At 35.4% G+C, this 23044-nt stretch overlaps 1 pseudogene; it reads left to right on the plus strand.

The window, feature by feature from the left end:
- Nucleotides 1-23044, plus strand: part of LOC141284438 (Fc receptor-like protein 5) — a 108990-nt pseudogene that overhangs the window by 2908 nt on the left and 83038 nt on the right.

The following is a 23044-nucleotide window of genomic DNA, read 5'->3' on the forward strand; positions in this document are numbered from 1 at the left end:
TCATAAGTGACTTTAACAGCTATAGAACAACACTTCAGTCTAACCTGCATGTGTTTGCAATAAACTGTTTATATGGTAAAACAGCTCATTTTATTATTATATTATCACATTAGTTTTCATTTTGAATTGTTGTAATTGTACAGAAAAACCAAAACCTAAAGTGACCATTAAACCTGCTCAACATGTATTCAGAGGAGAGACAGTCACTCTCAGATGTGACATATATGGTGATGGAGTCAGCTGGCACTACTACTGGTATAAAGAAGGTTTAATCCATGTTTTCAGTGATGGACAGGAACACACATTCAGTTCTGTTACTGAGTCTGACGCAGGTGAATACTCCTGTGATGGATTTAAAGGATCATACTGGTCTCACCGCAGTGATGCAGTTACACTGACAGTATCAGGTGAGTTTCATCATCTCTTCATACACACACAAACACACGTTCAGTGTGTTATTAATAAGTGATTTTTCAATTTCATCTCTTAGAGCAGTTGTTAAGTCCTTTGTAAGAAGCAATGAGGAGGCGTTCTCAAGCAAAGAATTCTTTAATTAACTAGATGAAGCAGTATAACGGTACAGCGCATGCAGAACAGAAAAGGACGAGTCCGACACGTTTTTTTCCGTGTACTTAGTTACCCTCAAAAGTACATACAACTACCGCCACCTATTGGCCAATATGTACAAAGACACAACATATTCCCCTATCACTCAAGTACTCCTCGCTACAGTCTGCAGCGAGGGGTGTCTCCTATCACTTAAAACAACTGTCTCACAAATATTGACGAACAAAGGAAACCAAAACAAAGTTACAAACTAGTAAAACAAGTATTAATTTTGTTTCATGGCATAATTACTTTCATTAATCAGACCAAAGAAAGTATTATGCTTCATGATTTTTTTTTTTTTAACCGGTGTCTTAATGAAGTGCTCCTTCTTTATAATAACGCAACGCAAAATTGACTAAGTAACGTAGTCATCCAGCCAACAAGGAGGTCGCCTAACCCGTGCAGAAGCCCTTTGAAGAACTTTGGGCGCTGGGGAAGCTGGAGGAGAGGGAGAAGGAAGAACCTGACCTGAAAAGTCCACAGGATCCATGCCAGTATCCTCCGAAACAGGTGCAGCAGACCGAGCCAAATGAGAAGCATGCCAGTTCTTCCCGTCGGATAACAGGTAAGTACACGCACCCAACTTACGCACAATTTGACGAGGGTTAGTAAATTTTGGATGCACTTTTGGAACATGAGTTGGAATGCGCACACGCACCCAATCACCCACTTTGAAATCAGGAGTGCGAGCTACGCGTCTGGAGTCAGCGTATGCTTTCATTTTCTTTTGTTTCAAAGAAATTCGCTGAAGAAGCGCAGGTGCATCATGGCGTGTGGCAGGAGGGGAAAGAACATTAAGACGCGTTCGCATCTTTCTGCCATGAAGCAACTCAAAAGGAGACAGTCCTGTGGCAGAATGAGGTGTAGCATGATACACCTGGAGGAATTCCGTGACTGTAGGTTTCCATGGCTTCGCTTCCAGAACAGCAGACTGAATGCAACTTTTCAGCACGCGATGGAAGCGCTCCACAGACCCGTTCGCGGCCGGATGGTACAAAGAAGTACGTATGTGTCGAATGTCTCTCTCTCTCAAGAATGTAGCATATTCCGCTGACGTAAACTGGTTCCGTTATCAGACACAATAGTATGTGGATTGCCGTATCTGCTAAACACAGATGCCAAAAAGGTCACAACATTGTGAGTCGTAATGGAAGCGGTGACCGCGACTTCAGGCCACTTACTGTGATAATCAACCAATGTCAGCGCATAACGACAGTCAGACACAGCTGTGTCAAATGGGCCCACGAGATCAATCGCTACTTTTGGCAATTTGCGCACGTAATGCATTCAGTTCAACGCATGACACGGAGGCCGACGCAACCTCAGCCGGCGTCAGAGGTGACATCGCAGGAGACAGAAAGGCTACAAACTCAGGTTCAGCATCCAAGTAGTCTTCATCCGAAGCAGGCAACGGCAGGCGAGAAAGACAATCGGCTGTCTTATTTAGAGCTCCAGGCCGATAAATCACCTCATAATTGAAGGACAGAAACCGGGATGCCCAGCGCACAATACGCATGACAGCGCGATCAGTCCCTTTGAATGAGAAAAGCACAGTTAACGCCTGGTGGTCTGTGCGCAGGAGGAATTTACGACCCCACAAGTAAGTTTGCCACTTCTCAACGGCCCAGACACATGCAAGTGCTTCCCTTTCAATAGTCGAGTACTTGCGTTCAGCAGGTGACAATGTCCGTGATGCGAAAGCGACGATGCGCTCTTTCCCATTCTCATGAACTTGAGCAAGCACTGCACCCAAGCCGTAGTTAGAGGCATCAGTGGATACCACCGTAGGCAGATTTGGATCAAACAATGACAGTACAGGGCTTTGAACGAGCAACTTTTTCACAGCATCAAAGCATTGCTGAGCCTTTTCTGACCAGATGGAATCCGAGCCCTGTCTGATGCAAGCACGCAAAGGTTCAATTACTGTGGCAAAATTCGGAATGAATTTGTTGTACCAAGATAATAGGCCAATGAAAGAGTGAAGTTGGGGCGCATCTGTTGGAGCCGGTGCATGAAGAATAGCAGAGAGGTGATCCTCATCAGGTTGAATTCCTTGCGCATTCACTGTATGTCCCATGAAGCGCAGACTGGTTTTGTTGAATTGGCATTTCGTTTGATTCAACTTCAACCCAGCAGTCTGTAAGCGCTGAACAACGGCTTTGAGTATGTCATCATGCTCCGTTTGTGTACGTCCCCAAAGAATGATATCGTCAAGGTAATAAGCAACATTCGGAAGTCCCTGTAAAACTGTTGCCAACATCTTCTGAAAAGCAGAGGGCGCCGAAGCGAGGCCATACGGGACGCGGCAAAATCTGAAAAGCCCTTCATGCGTAATAAAGGAGGTCAGATCACGGCTCTCCTCATGCAATGGCAACTGAAAGTAGGCACGCTCCAAATCGATAGTGGAAAATACAGTCGCGCCCCTTAACAAGGACAACATTTCTTCGATGTGTGGTAGTGGGTAGCTATCCGTAGCTACAGCTTTGTTGGGCTCTCGTAGATCCACACACATACGAATAGCACCCGACTTTTTCTGTACTACTATTGGGGAGACCCACGGCGAAGCGTCCACTCTCTCGATAACGCCCAACTCAAGAAGGCGCCGTATTTCCTCACTGACTGCATCTTTAACAGACAAAGGCAACCGGCGGAGTTTCTGGCCGACAGGAGCCACATCCGAAGAAATCTTTACCCTGTTTATGTACGTGCTGGCAAAATTGAATTGCCTTCAAATCGAAGATGTAACCCATTAATAAGATCCATCCCAAGCAGAGCTGTGCCAGATTCAACCACACTGTAAAAAACAACCTATAGAATCTACTCAATAAAATGGGGTAAACTGATGTAACAATTTGCACAGTTTGTTTGGGTAGATTCTATCCTATATATCTGAGTAAAGAATACCTGAATTGATCAGCTAAGACAAACTAAAAAAAGTAGGTAAAGTCTACACAGCAAAAAGCCCAATATTAAATGAACTCTCCCAATAGTTTGAGTCCATACTCAAGAGTATTAAAATGAACACTGAAGCAGTGTTAGAGTTATTGAGGTAATTAAGTTACTCATTGAGTGGTGATTGACCATTATTAAAGACCTGTGTGATGTTAAAAAGCAGAATCGCCAAAAGGAGAAAATCTAATTTTGTAAGTCACCATTATAGTGGTCAGTGTTAGCATTAGTTTAGCTCTTTACCATTAACTTCTTAACATTAGGTTTTGTTTGAGTGCTCTAATTGAGTTATAACGGTCAGACAAACCAAGAGAAATTAGATTATGTGGTGTTGAACATGCTTTGACAAAGTCATAATGTAATCACCTGAATAACTGAGTTATATTTTATTTGTTAATTACGCTGGATTAATCAGAGAGGTGTTATTGAAGCTTATTTTGACAAAAATATACACATATTTTAGATATAGACACACAGACATCAACAATCAGCATGAGAATCACAACAATGGTGACCATCAAAAACGTATGTTGTAGCCAATCAAAACTCATCCGTGTCTCCCATCATGCATTGCGGCATGAATAAATTATGAGCTGATGATTTCCGTGATGTTTAGAGTTGATCTGTTTCTGAATATGCTGTTTGTCACCATTGTTGAGATTCATATGCTGATTCCTGATGTCTGTGTGTGCCTAAAAGAGCAACTTTTAAATTTTTTTTGATCAGAGGAGCTTGTAAAAATGCCAATAAAAAAAAAGCTTTATTATTATTTTTTGCTGCTGTGAAACCCCAATGCAGTTGTAATAAACAAAGAATATAGAACTGAAAGACTAGACTCTAAACGATTCCAGTGGCTCAAATTAAGCTTATTTTAAACCAGAATTATCACCACTGCATGACTTTTGCTCTTTAGCTTGTCTGGCTGGTTTAGCTAAACAGCTAAACAAAACTTAATGCTAAAAAGCTATAGGTCAAGAGCCCAACTAATGCTAACACTGACCACTATAATGGTGACATAAAAATTTTGTCACCATTAAAGTCTTCAATCATTTTCAATCACCACTCAATGAATCACTTAATTACCTGATTAGCTTTGACACTGCTTCAGTGTTGATTTTAACACTCTGAGTATGGACTCAAATAAACTCCCGGGAGAGTTCATTTAATACTGCGCTTTTTGCTGTGTAGACTTTACCTACTTTTTTTTTTGTTTTTCTTAGCTGATAAATTCAGGTATTCTTTACTCAGATATATAGGATAGAATCTACCCAAACAAACTGAGTGCAAATTGTTACATCAGTTTACCCCATTTTATTGAGTAGATTCTTAAATTCAGGTATTCTTTACTCAGATATATAGGATAGAATCTACCCAAACAAACTGAGTGCAAATTGTTACATCAGTTTACCTCATTTTATTGAGTAGATTCTATAGGTTGTTTTTTACAGTGCAGGTTTCTGTTAAGTCAAGTCTTTATTTTTTATTTATTTATTTATTTATTTATTTATTTTTGGCTAATTTGTCTAGACCTTTTCATCTAACTTGTCTACACTTTCAAGGATCTGTAAACTGTGACAGTAATAAAGAACTCATATTGCGATATTGTGTGGAGGACTGCATATGTGTCCAGATGAACACTAAAACATCTGATATTTTTACAGATTTATCATCATAGCAGAGAGACCTGTTTCCAGTCTGATCATAACTCTTACTAACCGCATACTGTAGTGTATATTTAGTTAAAGCATCTGCGCAAAACAAACCAAAAGAACGGATTCAACAAACACTATTACAAAGCACAAAAAATTGGATTGATTGAACAAACAGACTGACCCAGACACAACAAAGTGCATTTCTCTTTTACAAACAGCACTAACTGCAAACCTGCTTACTCAAGCTCATTTGTCTCATACAGTATATCATGGACTAGGGCTGGATTTGAAATCTGAGCGCAGCATGAAAAGAAGAAAAAAATCCAGCTACATTACATCACTTGATCCTAATCACAATATAAAAGCAATTAACATCCTTTAAAATACAACCAGAAAAAACAATACTCACAGATCACAAGAGGAAGTTGACTGAGCGCCATACTGACCGAATGACGGATGGTTAAAGACACAGAATGTGTTAAAGCCTCAAGACTTCCTGATACCTGCAGACACATTAAAGGGGTCAAATGATGTTGCTAAAAAGATCATTATTTTGTGTATTTGTTGTAATGCAATCTGTTTATGCAGTTTGAGGTTCAAAAACATTATTTTACACATACAGTAAATTATTGTTGCTCCTCACTGCCCCGCCTTTCTAAAACACTTCGATTTTTACAAAATTTGTGATTGGCCGAATACCTCAAGCATGTGAATGAAATGTTACGGCCCTAACCATGCTGTTTCTTGTCGCGACAAGACAGAAACAATAAAACCCATTAGAAATGAGGCATTTGTTGCATCCAGTGGGCCATAACTATTATAATAACTTATAATGTCTTTTTATGCGTTGTGTTGCATTGGGTCACACAGCGTAAAAACATAAGACAATGTCTGAACTTGCGATCGTTAGACAAGAAACAACAAGCACTACTCTACACTGCTCAAAACTTGCGTTTGAATAGTGAGTACTGAATTCTTAAAATATGAAAATGTACTTACAGGCCATCAGTCAGAAGCGCAGACTGCCCTTGCAACATTGGAATAGCGGCAGCCCCACTTTATAGCTTTAACCCTTTGGAGAAGAAACTAAATTTAGTCTTATTGCCCTCAGCAGTCTGTTTAGTTCTTTAAAAAGGTCAAAGCTTTCATTTACAGTTATTAACTATTGCACACATTATTAGCTCATACACACAGAGACACGCAGTCTCCTCTGACACACAAAATGGTCAATAATAATATATAGCAAACAATTAATTTTCATCAGTGGACAGTCACACAGTAGGGTCATGTAGAGGGTAACTGTATGGATCGGTAACATTGATCATTTAAAACTTCATTGATGGGTAACATTGACAATTTAAAGAAAATTACTTTTACCTTTTTTTTTTTTTAATAAATACATTTAAGATAGGTAATGTTGACTTGGGGAGACTTGACTTGAAACATGGGGTGTGCAAAGTATTTGCCTAAAATTATAATATCCCTTAATGGGTAAAATACAGTTTTTGTGAAGAAAATTGACAGAAAATACATTCATTAATGGACATGACACATATTACCCTAAAATATAGAGACTGAAAGTGAAAGAAGTAACGTAGAAAGATAAAACACTGTGAAGAGAAGCTCACATCAGAGTTTTTCAGATCTTGTTTTATTCTTGCTTCATGCAGAACAACACTCAACACATAAGAATCTTATTTAGTATTGCTTGCTAAACATCATTTTTGCTTTCATAAATCTCTAACCTTATTACAGACTTTTCTCAATTACTTTAGACAATAAGAATCATTAAATTAGCCACTTATCATTAACCTCAGAGCATTGTCTAAAAGATTTCTCAAAACTATTAACACTATTCTTGTGCTTCACAGTTCACTGTTTCATTTGTGTTTCAACTCTAAACACATATTCAGCTCTTAACACCACCACAATGTCACCACAACCGGCAGTTCTCACTATGTGAACACTAGTGTGCAGCATTTGTACACACCAGTCAGAACCACAGGATGTGTAAAATAAAGATGTGTGAATTCATGTACTGTGGATTTAAAAATAAAAAACCTACCCATTTAGGAGTTGTTTAAAACTTGTTTGTTTTAGTTTTGATATTCTTCTAATTATTTTTATCTGGATACTAACTGTAATTATGTCTGAAAATTACAGTAGTATTATGCTGCAAAAAATACCAAAATAGACATGTATAGATAAAATCGTATTCATTAAAGTAAATGGTGGTTCTTCTGCCTTTTTTTTTAAACAAAGCATCAGCTCCAGAAATAGTTTATTTATTTAAAAAAGAAACAAACAAACATATAGAAATGTTACATTACAAATGTTAGTGTGTGTTCATGTGTGTATAATATGTATAAAGGCCTGCAGAGCCTGGAGAAAGGGGTTTGTTCTATATTACCAATAATACATTATTGGCAGCAGCAGAGCCGTCCCAAGGCATACGTAAACTAAGGGTCTGTTTAGGGCCCCCAAGAGTACATGAAATGACAGCTTTTCTTTTTCCTTTTTTTTTTGTGACAAATTGTGTCAGTGGACAATGGTAATTATAAAAACGCAATAAATAAATAATTCAATAATCTATACGTATCATATTATTATTATTAATTTTCCCATGTCAGCCATTTTGTGCACCACCCATTTTGAATTTTTTTGTAAAATGCTGTATTTTGTGAATGCATTGATGTATTTTACGAAACTTGGTATGTGTCTTTAGCACCATTCCCTGACAGTACTCAAAAAGTTTGGATGCAGTGTCACCTTGTGGTTAAAAGTTAGAAAGAAAATTTTTAAAAATGCTAATAACTTTTGTTTATATTAGCCTGTCTAACTTCCTGTCCGATGTATCATAACACTGCAGGGTTTAATTTGGTTTTGTCTGTGTATGTTTATTTATTTATTTTTCACTCTCAAAGCCTTTGGTCTCATTGACTGCCATTATGTGACTAACAGATTTGCAACGGTTTGAGTAAAAAAAATATATATATATATTTATTTTGTGTTCTACTGAAGAATCAAAGTCACCTACATCTTGGATGCCCTGGGTCCTAATGTAATACTTACATTTCTATAAAAAGGTAAATTGATGTTCAAGGGATAACCTTTAATTATTTTGTGTGGCACCAGCCAATGGATTTAAACTTTTTTACGTGATATACAAAAAAATATTATATTATATATATATATATATATATATATATATATATATATATATATATATATATATATAGTCCATGGTTTTAGAATTTGTTGTGGGTTTTTGGGATGGCCTGGATGAATGTGAGATTTCCCGGCCTGAAATTTTGTCTCAGTCCGCCTGTTTGTGAGTAGGTATTGTATGAATAACATAAGTCAACGCACACTTTATACTTAAGGTAAATCCAAAAGTCACTGTCTAAGCAGAGGGATGTTGTGCAACCCTATGGAATATAGTCCACACATGACAAATGAGGTAATAATCAATATTTCAGAATAATTCAAACTCAGATATTGGTGTGTGATATTTGAGTTTTAATTATTTGACTACAAATCTCACCTCATCATTCCTCCCAGTGATTATTTCCAGGATAAACTGAGATGCCCCCAAGCTGGCTTCTTAAAACTGACTAAATATTTAAAGTCCCCCTGAAATCAAAATTAAAGTTTTTTGGCTTTTAGTATGAATATATTAGCCATAAGATTATCTATATGCTAGTGTGCTTCAAAACAACGACAAAATTCGCGTTTACGAAATATGGGCATTCAAAACTTACAGTCTCGTCACTTCCGCCAATATGAATCAAGGATTTGGATGATATCACCGTGCACGTCAGTTTCTCACAGAGCCATATAAAAAGAGAGTTGCGACACTCCCTTCCATAGGAACTGAGGAATGCGGAAGTAAAGCGTGTCATGGAGCGGTCAATAGTTCCAAACAACCAATAGCTCCTCCATTGAAGCCCATTCATTTCAGCGCTTCTCAAGCACAGTCGCATATATATTGAAGAAATTACTGCATTTCTTTGCATTTTAACGCATCAGTTGACCTCTCGAAAAACTGGCCAATAGTGGTGTTTTATGAAGCATGTTATAGTTAATGTTTATCATTAAAAAATAAACAGTTAAACTGTAAATGCAGCTGGATAACGTGAGAAACACCGTAATAGCGACCATAACCAGATACTAGTTGTCATATTTTTATGTTTTTAGTCTTTCTGCAATCTTTCTCTCACTGTAGGAGGTTGAATGAGTTTCAGTAAAGACTGCATTCAAGAAACACGATAAAAATGTATGCTGAATGCAATTCGTTGCCTTGTGTTTTTTAAACATTATTTTCATCTTTTCTATTATGTTAAATGCCATTTTTGCTTGCCTTTTATAATATTCACTTATGTTGTATGTTGTATTTGAATATCATAAAACAAGAGTAAATTACTTTTTTTTATTTAACATTAAATCGTTAAATCGAAACATACTGTATAAAAAAAGTGTTTGATCATGTCCAAATACACATGCAGATGTATTTAACCTTAAATATTACACTAGTAGTAAAACTGCTGTCTATCCTATTTAACTCCATTCAAACACATTGACAGCGCGGAGCTGTTTGGAACTATTGAGAGCTCCATGAACCACGTGACCGTGCGGCGGCGAGATCAAAGCGTGTCGCAACTCTCTTTTTATATGGCTCTGGTTTCTCGTCAAACGTTCTGTCCAATCAAATGCTCTCTAGAGTCCGTAGTGTCCCGCCCCCTACGCAGAGACGCAATACACGGAGCAGATCATATGCGCTCATATGTGGGTCATTCTTAGACTATGGGCACTTTTATGTACTTTGGTCATATTTTTAAAAATACATACAATTTTGGACAAATTCCTCTTTTTTTGTCAAGCTAACAATAAAACCAACCTAAAAGAAATTTACTACCTTTCTATTATGATTTTTTTCATACTTTTCAACCTTCTTATAGGTGTCAAAATGACTGTTTTCTCCTTGTGGCACACCCAGACTTTTAAACTTCAACAATGAAAATAGAGTTTAAAAATATGACTTATCTGGTAACTATTAATGTACCTGAATTAAGCACTAGTAAAATAATTAAAATCCATTATAGTGTTTAATGTGAGACCTCTATCAATATTTCTTTTTATACAAAATATAGCTGTCGCACAGTATTGGTGTCATTTCCACCACAGCACTGTAATGTATCTTTAAAAAGTTTGTGTGAAAGATTTTTTAGGTGGTTTCAATGGAAATGTTCAGGGACATCAGAGCACATGTTGGACATGGAGGGAATTTAAATTTTCATCAACAACAAATGAAGAAAAATCAAAGTAAATATTGCTTGATCAGTGAATATATTTATTCTACGTCATTTCCACCACATACTGTACCATCAAGGGTGTTATTAAAAAGCAAAAAATTATAAGTTAAATAAGAGTATTTTACACACACAAAATGCTAAGTAATAATTCAAAGCCAGTCAGTGAAGCTGTCTTCCATTTTTTCACAAAAAACTACAGAAATGTCATTTCCACCACAGTCATTTCCACCACACTATACCCTCTGTGGTGGAAATGACATATATGGTTACAAAGTACAATTTATATGGATTGTGAAAATAGATTTGCATGATCTGCAAATGTTTAAATCCAAAAACAGTCATGTTCCAGCATAGGGATGAAGCTTTTCTATATTTACCTTAATTTCTTGTCATTTCCACAATACGCTGTCATTTCCACCACCACCATGTCATTTCCACCACACACACATTTTTAAAAAAATATTTAAAAGGTTCTTATCACACATTAAAAAAAATTATCCACAATTTATGAACCATGCTCTACTTAATATAAAAACCAAAGTTATTCTATTTTTTAAATAACAGCTGTGTATTGAGATGCACATTTGTTCATTGCAGGTCAAAAATAAAAAGTAAAATATTAACTATTTCTCTTGTAATCTAAGTTTGTCCTCTTACAGACCTTAAAACTAGACAAATTATTTAAACTTATGAGACTGTTATGTGACTTTTGAACAAATTTTTTTTCTTCAAATTCTTAAGGCTAAAAGTGCACCTAGTTGAAGAAACACCCATGTACGGTCGGCATGTATTAAACTACACAACCTCAGCATGATTATGATCACTATTTCGTTTTAGCAAGAGTTTAATATTGAGTCTGTGGGGTAATTTATTAGTCTGTGGCTGTCATAAGCTACAAATGCGGCTTTACCAAGCTCAACGGCTCTGGCCCGAGCAGATATTAATGGAACGCTATTGGCTGTTCAAAATAAGTGGGCGGGGCTGGGCGATTTGTTTTTGTTTCAGTTGTTACGTCACCACATAGAAGAACGCCGCGTGGTTCAAGGCACTTCAGTGGACCTTTAAAAAGAGACAAGGAACGGATCGCCAAGATCCAGATCCCCTCAAAGAGCCATAAATCCCATCACCAACCAGAACGGCCTCTGTGCAGCCGTCACAGTTTTTTTTTCTTCTTTTTTTTTCTTGCTCATAATTTACTGTTGTTCTATGTCAAGACTGATAGGTGGCAACAATGCGCCTACAAGCCCATAGATGCGCAAGCTCACCCAAAAGGTCTCTCCAAGTCAATGCTTGTCACTCAACCGTTTACAAGTGCAGATGGGAGAAAGAACATGGATACTGCAGGTGTTGGTAATACGAAAAAAAGGAAAGAAAAGGGTGTGAAGCAGGAGGCTGCGGCCGCAGCAGCACAGGGACATAGAGATGAGGGACAGGTGCAGGAACAGGTGGAAGTTCCCCAGACAAGTGCAGTGCAACTTGGGCAAGTAAGCAAGAAAGGAGGATAATTAGGGTTATTTCCTAGGTAATCTGACTTTAGCAAATGCAATTTCAGGTTGCTACATTTTTATCTATACCCCAATGAAATAAAACTATTGCAGTTTTTGCAGTTGATTAGCTATAAAACACGATATAAACATGCCGCAGCATTAACATGAAGGCAGAAGAAATATTTAATAAGTAATTAAACCGTTTTTGTGCACACTGCAAAAACTCCATCTAATCAAGTCAAAAAATCTTGTTTCCAGCTAAAAAGTATTTTTAACCTTGTTACTTATATATTAAGCAAGAGCAGAAGGTGTTAGATTATTCATCTTATATTGAGTATATATATGCCTTATTTTTAGAATTCTTACCAAGTGTGATTTGTCTTGTTTCATTGGCAGATTATTTCACTTAATTTAAGAAGTGTTCGACTAAAATCAAGTATTTTAAGGGTTAGGTTAGTCGAAAGATTCTTAAATTAAGTGAAATAATCTGCCAATGAAACAAGAATTTGCTAAGAATTCTCAAAATAAGACAAATATACTCAAAATAAGATTAATAATATAACCTCTTCTGCTCTTGCTTAGTATAAGTCTCAAAACAAGATCAAAAATACTTTTTAGCTGGAAACAAGATTTTTTGACTTGGTTAGATGAACCGTTTTTGCAGAGCCGTATTTTTTGCACAAATTAATTAAGAGATTAGTAAATAATAAATATAGTTTAAGATTGCATGCCATTTATACCATTTGTTTTTGTATGTTTTAGGTAGTCACCTCATCTGCATATTTTTTCTGCAGAGAGACATTAAAAGAGGGCTGTTTATTTCTGTGAGTATTCTACACTGTGCTTTTAACACATCTTTTAGTCAACATCAGAGATAATGCTATAATTTGGAAGTTAAAACATCATGGGTTAAGATTTAAGTATTTTGAGACCCGTGTCTGTTGCTGATTAGCTTTCACACACATCTGTTGTTGTGGGCTGAGCCTAGTCAAAGTCCAGGGCTGTTTTTTAGTCCCAGTCCGCCACTGTGCTTGATGTCTTCCTCTTTTAAAGTTACTTTGGAGAAAGGCACATCTTCAAAAGAGAAATTTAGTAAATGTAGTTGTATGAATAAAAATTATGTAAATACGTTATATTTTCACAGAATCAAAGCATTGAAGGGAGATGTGAATCTGTCATCCGCAGCCTCATTATCTACCTTGGTGAGAAAGAAAAGGATCTCTTCGATGATTGCTTGGTAAAGCATGGTTTATTTCTAAATTATACAGTTTAAAATGTAAAAAATTTAATACAAGTTAACCCTTATAAAAAAGAGGGAAGGAAGATAAAGGGGTGGACATGTTATACTGCCATAAATTGCCATTAATTGATCACACTTTTCCAAACCTCTAAGACAATTATTCATTTTCAATTTATTCGTTTTCTGAACATAAATGAGGATTTGAGCTTTTGGGGGTTAAAGATTCATATTTTGCAAGTCATTTTTATTTTATTTTTCAAAATAATTGTCTAATAATAATTAAGTTTCTTTTACATTGTATGCAGGAGGACAGACGAAGTGATGCCAGTTTGCACATTCTTAAAATCCTCGTCCATGCTGTTGATGGGGAAGAACCAGTTGATGTGTCCATTCTTCTTGAAGGACAGAAAGTCTTGCAAGGATGCGGCAATACTGCAAAAACATGTGGACTGCTCATGGGGCTAATTTATGCCCTTAACCTTGCATACCCCCGAGCTCTGCGGTACACATTTGAGATATTAGTCCTTTTAGAACTTGATGGAATCAAGCTATCCTCATCTTAAATGATAACTCCTTACATGTTCAGCTGTTCATTATAGAGTTTTACTGCATTAAGGTTTTATAAGCATACTTTTAAGTGCACTTGTTCAGAGTGCTGATTTGAATGTTGTACATTTACTGTGTCAGAGGGCTATTAGGTTTAAATAATATGGTCTAAAAAGGACTAATCTACAATTGTTTGTAGTTTTGTCAATAAAACCTGGTTTTGAGAAGTTTTATGTATCTAACATGCTGTGTTTTATTTTATTTTTGCACAATTTTGTTTAAAACAAATAATTCAGACATGCAGTTGTTCCAATTGATGCAAAATTCAACAATGCATTTTATTGAAAAACCTGTATTGTGAATTTCTTTGTTTGTATTTGGCAATGTTGGATAAATAAATTGTTAAATTATAATTTAGTTGTGTGATTTGTGAAAGATATAGATCAAATAATTAATTTATTTACATAAATTAGCAGTGTGCATTTTATTCTGAGTAATATACATTGATAAAAATAAGTAAAATAAAAAAATTACAAATAGTAAGATTTACATAATAATTTCACAAAAACAAGGTTTCTGCTGATACAACAATAAATTAACTTTAATTGATTACTTTAAATAAATCTAAATTGTGAATTAAAGATAATTACTTAACTTTTACTTTATTTCTTTATAAGCGTTACTTTATTAAGTAGATTTTAACTGATAATGACAGGTGAGTTGTACTTAATATTAGAGCAGTAAAATGTACTTAAAATCTACTCGTGCAAATTGTTACGAGGATTTTATCAAGTAAATGTTACAAGTTAATCTTTTCAGTGTATTATACAACACTTGTTGTCTAAACATTCTTAGACTATTCAGTGTTACAGAGTAAAGACTAATACTTTTATATCATTTTCTAGAATATTAAAAAACATCCTGGCGTCGTTAGACATTTAGATGCAATGAGTCATAATGTTTCACTAGATGTAGTCAGGAATTATAGTTTTAACTAGTAAAATATGTACAAGTTTTGTCACAGTAACACAATAACAGCGAATGCAAGTAGGCTAATAAATGTAAATGTCTCCTCTCCTAGATCAGCCGTGTGTCGCATCGTGCTGTTCTTCTGATCGAGGTAAAAATAAGTCTTAATCCTCACAGCGCATCTTCTTCCAAAAACAAACAGTAATCCAGATGAACTTGAAGTCTTGCTTGTTTATGGTGATGTGGGCATTTACCTCCTGCACTTGTCATGTGGCTAATTATAATATGAAAGCGAAAGTAGCTGCTGAGCATAATCGAATTAACACTGGACATCGCGTTGGTTTCATATGAATTACTTTATCACAGAATAGTTGTTTTGATAAAACTTACTTTGTATACATATACATATCAAGCTTTCTCTAGATATATCTCTCATGTCTCTGTGTTGTATATTCATTGAGTTTCAGTTCATTTTAGTGACGGGGAGACCAACGCGGCAGACTGCACACCCTGTCTTTTTTCTTTATTTTGCAAAATCACAATGTTTTTTTGTCATTATGAGTGTATACAAATAAAAGTAGACCTTTACAGATTCTACTGATGTATGCTCTTATCTGTATGATCAGAAATTACAGAGTAATTGAAGTTCCTTTTGGGGTTATCAGAAGAGAGAAGTAGGGCACTATGTGTCAAGATGTTTGATTGATTGCATGTCATAAAAATTCCACCCCCCTCCCCAACTGGACACCTGTTTTTGGACACCCCCTACCCCTCCCAAAACTGGACATCTGTTTATCCGGACCACCAACTCAATGGAATTTATGGTTGTTTTCCTATTGTTTTTGGGGGATGTGTATTTGAAACAGGACCATGGAAAACTGTTCAAAACTATGTGCTTTTCAACTTTAATTGATAAATAGTGTATATGTTTGGGAAACAGGGCTTAAGGGGTAGTTTTTATTAAAGTTGTGTTTTTCTTCACATATACAATAGAAACACAGAGAGGTTTGTATTTTCCAGAAAACTGTGAAAACAAAATCTATGTTGTAGTTTGTAGCATTACACCTTTTTAAAAATGTTTAAAAGTTTAAATAGTTTTTTTTAGTGATAAAAGAGTTAAAGTAAAATAAAACAAATCTTGTAGCATTACAATTTTAAAAGGTAGAGTTTTGTTACTGATACATGTGTTAAAGTAAAATAAACCAAATGTTGTAGTCTATAGAATAACAAAACTTTAAAAAGTTTTTTACTGATACAAGTGTTAAAGTAAAACAAAACCTATGTTGTAGTCTAAAGCATTACAACTTTTAAAAACGTTTAAAAAGTTTTTTACTGATACAAGATCAAGGAAAAGTCCTGTGCATCTCACACTGATCTAAAAAACTACAAAATATCAGATGCAAACATTAAGCAACAGCATAAGATACTTGACAAAAATCTATGTTGTAGTCTACCATTACAATGTAAAAATGGTAGAGTTTTTACTGATACAAGAGTTAAACTAAAATAAACAAAATCTATGTTGTAGTCTAAAGCAATACAATTTTAAAAATGTTTAAAAGTTTAAATAGTTTTTTTTACTGAGAGTTAAACTAAAATAAACAAAATCTATTTTGTAGTCTAAAGCAATACAATTTTAAAAATGTTTAAAAGTTTAAATAGTTTTACTGATACATGAGTTAAAGTAAAATAAACAAAACCTATGCTGTAGTCTTAGCATTACAATGTAAAAAAGGTAGAGTTTATACTGATACAAGATAAAGTAAAGGAGAGAGACCAGTGCATCTCACACTGATCTAAAAAACTAAAAAATATCAGATGCAATCGTTAAGCAACAGCATAAGATACTTGACAAAAAAAATCTATGTTGTAGTCTACCATTACAATGTAAAAAAACTAGGTAGAGTTTGTTACGAAGTTAATAAAATTTAAGAATCAAACACCTTACACCGTTTAGCGACAATGCATCCTTTCTCCTCGCTGTCTGACTCAGAATGAACTTACGGGCGCTGCGGACAAACCCCACCCACAACAACCCCCCTAACACACGCAGTAAAGCAGAGACCAAAGGTTTAAATGTATGGTAAAATAATTAAACAAATTAATACTTTTAAAAATCGAAGAAGACTTCTTATTTGAATAAATCGATGACATTTCATAATTGATGAAATCATTCCTCTGTTTAACATTAAACATTCCTCAGTTTTTTGTTTGTTTGTTTGTTTCATTTTAAAGCGCATGTCAGATTCCTTTCAAACAAACGCCGCCTAAGCCACAGGAAAATATTTATTTATTTATTTTATTTAGTTAATCACAGATACTCCTTTAATCTATCTTTTCATTTTTGACAATCTTAGAACTCACGACCACCAATTCAAAGGAGTTTATGGTCTTTCTCTTATTGTTTTAGGGAATGTGTATTTGAAACGGGTCCATAGAAAACTTTAATTGTGAAATAGTGTTTTGTAAAACTGGTCTCAAGGGCAGTTTTTAGCGGATGTCAGTTTCCTTTTAAACAAACGCCACAGGAAAATATTTATTTATTTCATTTAGTTAATACAAGTTACTATCTTTTTATTTTTGACAATCTTAGAACTTATACGGTCTGTTAGGCTACACCAGCTGAGCCGTTTGTATGCATGTACATTAAAATATCCGAATGAAAGCAAATGCTTTGTTCCACGCTGCACAATAAAGGCAAGAGAGGATTCCGCAATTTTATTCCCGTACGTAAGACTTGCGGAGTGGTAGTTAAAACACATACACGCGTGTGTATTTAATAGTCTAAACTTAACAACATCATATAAATGTAAATATCTTGAATCACACAGCCCAATAAACCAGAGAGGTTGGTGAGCGCAGTCTACGATCGCTGATGCATTCTTATCAGATCAGCCTACCTTGTAAAAACTCTTCTGGGGTTGCGACTCGTCACCTAGGGGGGTGTAGATGGGTCTACTGGCGCTGTGAACTTTGTTAAAAGTTTATGCCAACGTTAATTAAGAGGTCAAAGGATGTGCAGTGGACTTTTTTTTTTTTTTTTACAATACGCACCTGCGAGTGTGTTTTCTTGTGAACTCTGCCAGAAGTTTAGGTAAAAGTTCAGTAGGTCAAAAGATGTGTAATTAGCCTTTTAACAACACAGCTGGATTTGCGTGGGGCATCTGGTGGATTGTAACATTTAGGAAGAACACATCTTTCCTAATAAAAACAGGTTTACAATGTGGATGTGGTGAATGTGTCTTTAAACTGATGTTCAGAATGAATAACAACAAGCTAAAATTAGCTGGAGGGCCACGAAGTTTGTTTTTAACAAACCAATCTATGCTAGTGGAAAATCTTGTTTCATTTTTACTTGTTTTTAGTTCCAGTTGTTTTTTCTTTATATTCAGTCTTAGCTCTTTCAAGTCTCAACACAAGCACAAACACTCACACAAACACAATGCACACATGCAAACTAAAACACAAACATACATGCAACTTGCGACTAAAACACAAAAAAGCAAACACTTGATGCAAAACACAAACACAAATAGCAAACATACATGCAACTAAAACAAAAAACGCAAACACATGATACAAACTTAAACACAAAACACAAACATACATGCAACTAAAACAAAAAACGCAAACACATGATACAAACTTAAACACAAAACACAAACATACATGCAACTAAAACAAACGCAAACACATGATGCAAACTTAAACACAACACACAAACATACATGTAAACTAAAACACAAAAAGTAAACATACGTGCAGCTAAACACAAACACAAAGCAATCATACATGCGACTAAAACACAAACAATCCGTGTTAAAATGATGGCTTACACAAACCTTTTACAAATAAAAACGTTTAGCACCACATGATTATGGGAAGCAGTATGATTAAACAATGATGTAACTTTTGTTTTGAGATTTTTCTTTATGAATTAGACCTGAATTAGACTGAGATTTAGTTGTCATAAGTTTGTTTTGCAACAAAAGTATGTCTTAAACAAGGTGCTAAAAATGTCTCACAGAATTATACAGACTTTTCTTTCTTTCTTTAAAAATGGTATTATTATTATTTATTTTTACACTATGGTGTTTTATTTTTTGTAAATGCAAATAACTGTCTTTATAGTTTTATTTAATAAAGATTTGGACAAATGATTTATAGAAGAAATAATCAAATATTCGATAAGTCCATCTTGTAACACCCCAGGCTGATGTGTCTTATGGTTTGTGATGACATTAATATCTTACTGATACAGATGTGTTAAGTTTCTATAGTTATAAGGCTTATAGTTTGCAGTAAAATCACAACTTTTACCTGAAACATGTTTCTTTCAAACTCTCTCACGCATGTACACACCTTTCACAGACACCCACAAACAACCAACAACATCCTTAAGTTTGTTTTATCATTTCCGAGGCCCGAGACCCTGATGGAAATATTTTACACCCAGTGTTAGGAAGTTTACTTTGGAAATGTAGTAGGTTATAGATTACAAGTTACCCTATTTTAAATCTAATAAGTATTTATAACTATTTCAATTACTCTTAAAAAAGTAATGTAACTGATTACATTTGATTGCTTTTTGTTACTTTTCTAAGTATGTAATGTCTTCAACTGTTAATGTTTTGAAACCAGGCAGGGTTAACAGGTCTCAAGGATTTTCACTTAAATCGCAATTATAATAATTTAGTTTTATAGCACATCCACCACTAAATCAGACTTACTTTGAGATTGTTCTGAGCTTTAAATACACATTTAAAACCATAACAAGATAGTTTAATAGCTATCATACTGTTTTGAAATCAAATCTATACACAGCTATGACAGGAAACATTGGCATCTAACAACAGGCTGGAAAAACAGTTAAACTTATAAAATAAATATACATCAACCCAAAAAGGAAATAAAGCAGTGACAAATAAGTGCAATACAGTCAAACAGTCAATGCAATTTATGCGCGATATCAATCTTTGTAATCGTTAACATTTTCATAAGTAACTGTAATTTAATTTTTCCCAGTATGTTGTAATTAAGTTACAAATACATTAAACGTTAAAAATGTGATCAGTATCACTTAACACTAGTTTGACAAACAAGGCTATGCTCATAAAACCAACCTGACTGAATTTGAAGCATCCTAACAACAAGTACAACCATTGCAGAAAACATTGCAGTAAGATAAAGCTATGAATGAGTGATTGACCAACTTATAAAATGTTAAACCTGTTATTACAAGTTCCTGCTTACCTAGTTTTATGATGAAACTTTAAAATTTAGGCATGAGCTAACAATCCGAAAAATTAACTGGTCACACAGGTAGGCCTAGAACTCAACAAACATACCCCTTTGCATCATGTCTAACACAACACACACGCTACAGAACGGGGCGATGGCGGGTTCATAATATCATGACGAAGACTGTTTGGATATTCAGACACCAGGACCTTATTCACTTTTTCTTAAGATAAAGACAATTATTTGATTTCAAGAGCACACAACTAAAACCTAATGCTGTTTCACAAGATAGCACAACAACGGTTGCTCCATTACAACATACACATCAAGTCTGTTTTAATATATGCATGTTGTATTACTCTTGAATATATTTGTTTAGTCTAAATGTTTCAACAATTCTTTTTTGTTTACTGATTTTTTATTTTTACAAAGCTGTTAAACTGAACACGTGTAACTAATACCTCATTCAAACGCTGTAGATTTTCAGGTCAGGGAACTACAATACCCAGCATACACCTCAGACTTCAAACATGGGGATCCATTTCCCATACTCATACATGACACCGCTCTAAACCGTTGGACTTCTGATTATAGACACAATCAGATACCTTATTTAAAATGACTCATATTTCCACACTTTTTGTGAAGTATACGCTCATCCAGTGTTGTTATAAACCCTCTTTTTGTGATCTGTGTTAGTAATGCAAAGTCTAAGTCTAATTCGTTTCTGCAAAATGACCCCTTTGGACAGTTCGGATCAATGAGCCGGTTCAAAGAATCGATGCCACCACACACTTCTGTACTAACAACTCAGGGTCATTTTATATAAGTGAAACATTTAAATAAAGTTAACTGTGTGAACGCGTATAGTCTTTTATTCCTTTAAGTTAATGATGTCTGTGTCCGAAGTTTCATGCACAGATCCTTCATTGTTTGTTTGTTTAGCTTAAATATTAGCTTTTTGTCAGTTTCAAAAGTGTCTGGCATGAAATGTATTTGTATTTTTAAATAATTACGGTAGTGTTAAAGGTTTAGGGCAGATGTATGTAAGCGGTGAAAACCTAAATGTGGCAGTAACAGATGATAGCATTACTCAAACACCTCACCACGTCAGCTTTTAATAAAATATACCATCGAATGTCGCTAAAACAAATGATGTGACAGTGTTCATCAAAACTTTGAAATGAATAAGCGTACAAATAGAAATACATGGTCTGACAAAGATTCTCAGTGAAGAGGAAGATTTCGTGAAACAAGATTCCCAGTGTCTGATGATTGTGTTGGAAGATATGTGTTTGACAAAGAGTTGCAGACTGTAAAACTCCCTATGTTTTGGAATCTTAAAAAGAAAATGCATCCAAAAGTGACTATCTGCTTTTGACGGTCATAGACTGGGCCTATTTCTACAATCAACTTTGGAGAGAATTTAATTTTGGTGACAAAACCTGGTACTTCAGCCAGTTTAATGGATCAACACCTGGTATGTGGTACCGTGCAACAAAGTCACCATACCACATATCCATTTCATCCTGTTGGAACAAAATGCCTCACGACCAAAATTACCTTATGTTGCTAAAAAAATTAAAATAAAATAAAATAATAATAATGCAACGAGCACTCTGAAACAAAACTTTTGTCTCAAAGCAGCGATGAGTCTGACTCTGATGAGTATGATTGCGACTGGCCTACTCCAGAGGACAATCCCTTTGAATGCTGCAAAACAAGGCTACATTTTGAGCATAGCGATTTACATGTGTTAAACATCATTTTCTCAACGATAGACATGTTGTTTAAGTTGAGTTGAATTTAAGCATTGCTGATGATGAGTGTTAAATCGATTGGGATATGCATTAATATGTATTGGATGTATAGTAGCGTGAAAATCTCTGTTCTCTGTTTGCACAACAATATTGTAAAGTACTGAGTCCTTTCCTGTTCCTTGCTGTATGTTTACTTGTTTTAATAAACAAGGGGGGCATGACCAATGTTTATGACTTCTGGCCACAACCCTCTTACACCAAACGGGGCGGATCCTACAGTTAAAAACCAACAACGGCGGTCCTCATCAACTCTTCAGTAATCGTGAATTGACCTGTCGCTTTGAGCATAACCAGGTTTAAAAGTGCGGATGACGGCCCTACTGCGACATCTACATGGACCAATAGAACCTGCTTCAGCAACCAAGTTTGACTGAACCACAGCTCTGCTGCAATTTTTTCTACTATTAATGCTTCGGGGGTTCTGACCCATAAAGCAAAAATTTTAAGTGTTAATGCACAAGGCCTGGACTGTCGTGAATGAAACAGTTAATCCGGATTCTAGGAAACGGCGACGTCTTGGAGAAAACTGAATTCTGAAAAGACCGTCTGAGACTACACAAAACCTGATGGAGCACAACTGTAGTTCCGGCGCTGCTGCAGATGATCAATCGGAGTGCAGCTGTGCCGCAGGAAAAATGTGCGGTGTAAAAGTTGTCATAGACTCTATGTTTAAACCGTATTACAGAGGACAAATGATCAAACTGATGAACACGGTCATCGACGATGAGTGTGATCCGAATCATGATTCTACTGGGGATAGTAAACGTATAACAAACCTCAAGAACGAAATGAAAATTGTAAGAAGCCTGAAAAATGAAGCAGGGCCCGATGTGACAGACATCTGTGTTAACCTCTGTATTAACAGCAAAGAGACAATCAGCGTAACCGCCAGAGAAATTCTGGGTATGATGACTGCGCGTAAAGATGAGATTGGAATTGATGAAGTTCTCTATCTGTTTACGTGTATAACAGAATTATGTGTTTCACTGGTTTCAAAACATTATGAATCCATGAAATGTGAAATCGTTGATTCTTTTGTCGATTTTATACTTGGCAAAAACATATTGGCCTTCAGAGACTTTCTTTTGTGGCTAGACCATTGTTTGTAAGGGCAATTGTATCATTTTCTTGACTACTTCAATGTATGAATGTAAATTCAACAATATATTGCTGAAATAAAAGGTTGAATCACTCTTTATCCTTTTCTCCGAGTACAATT

The sequence above is a fragment of the Garra rufa genome, chromosome 14 (genome assembly GCF_049309525.1).
Source record: "Garra rufa chromosome 14, GarRuf1.0, whole genome shotgun sequence".
Classification (NCBI taxonomy): Eukaryota; Metazoa; Chordata; class Actinopteri; order Cypriniformes; family Cyprinidae; genus Garra; species Garra rufa.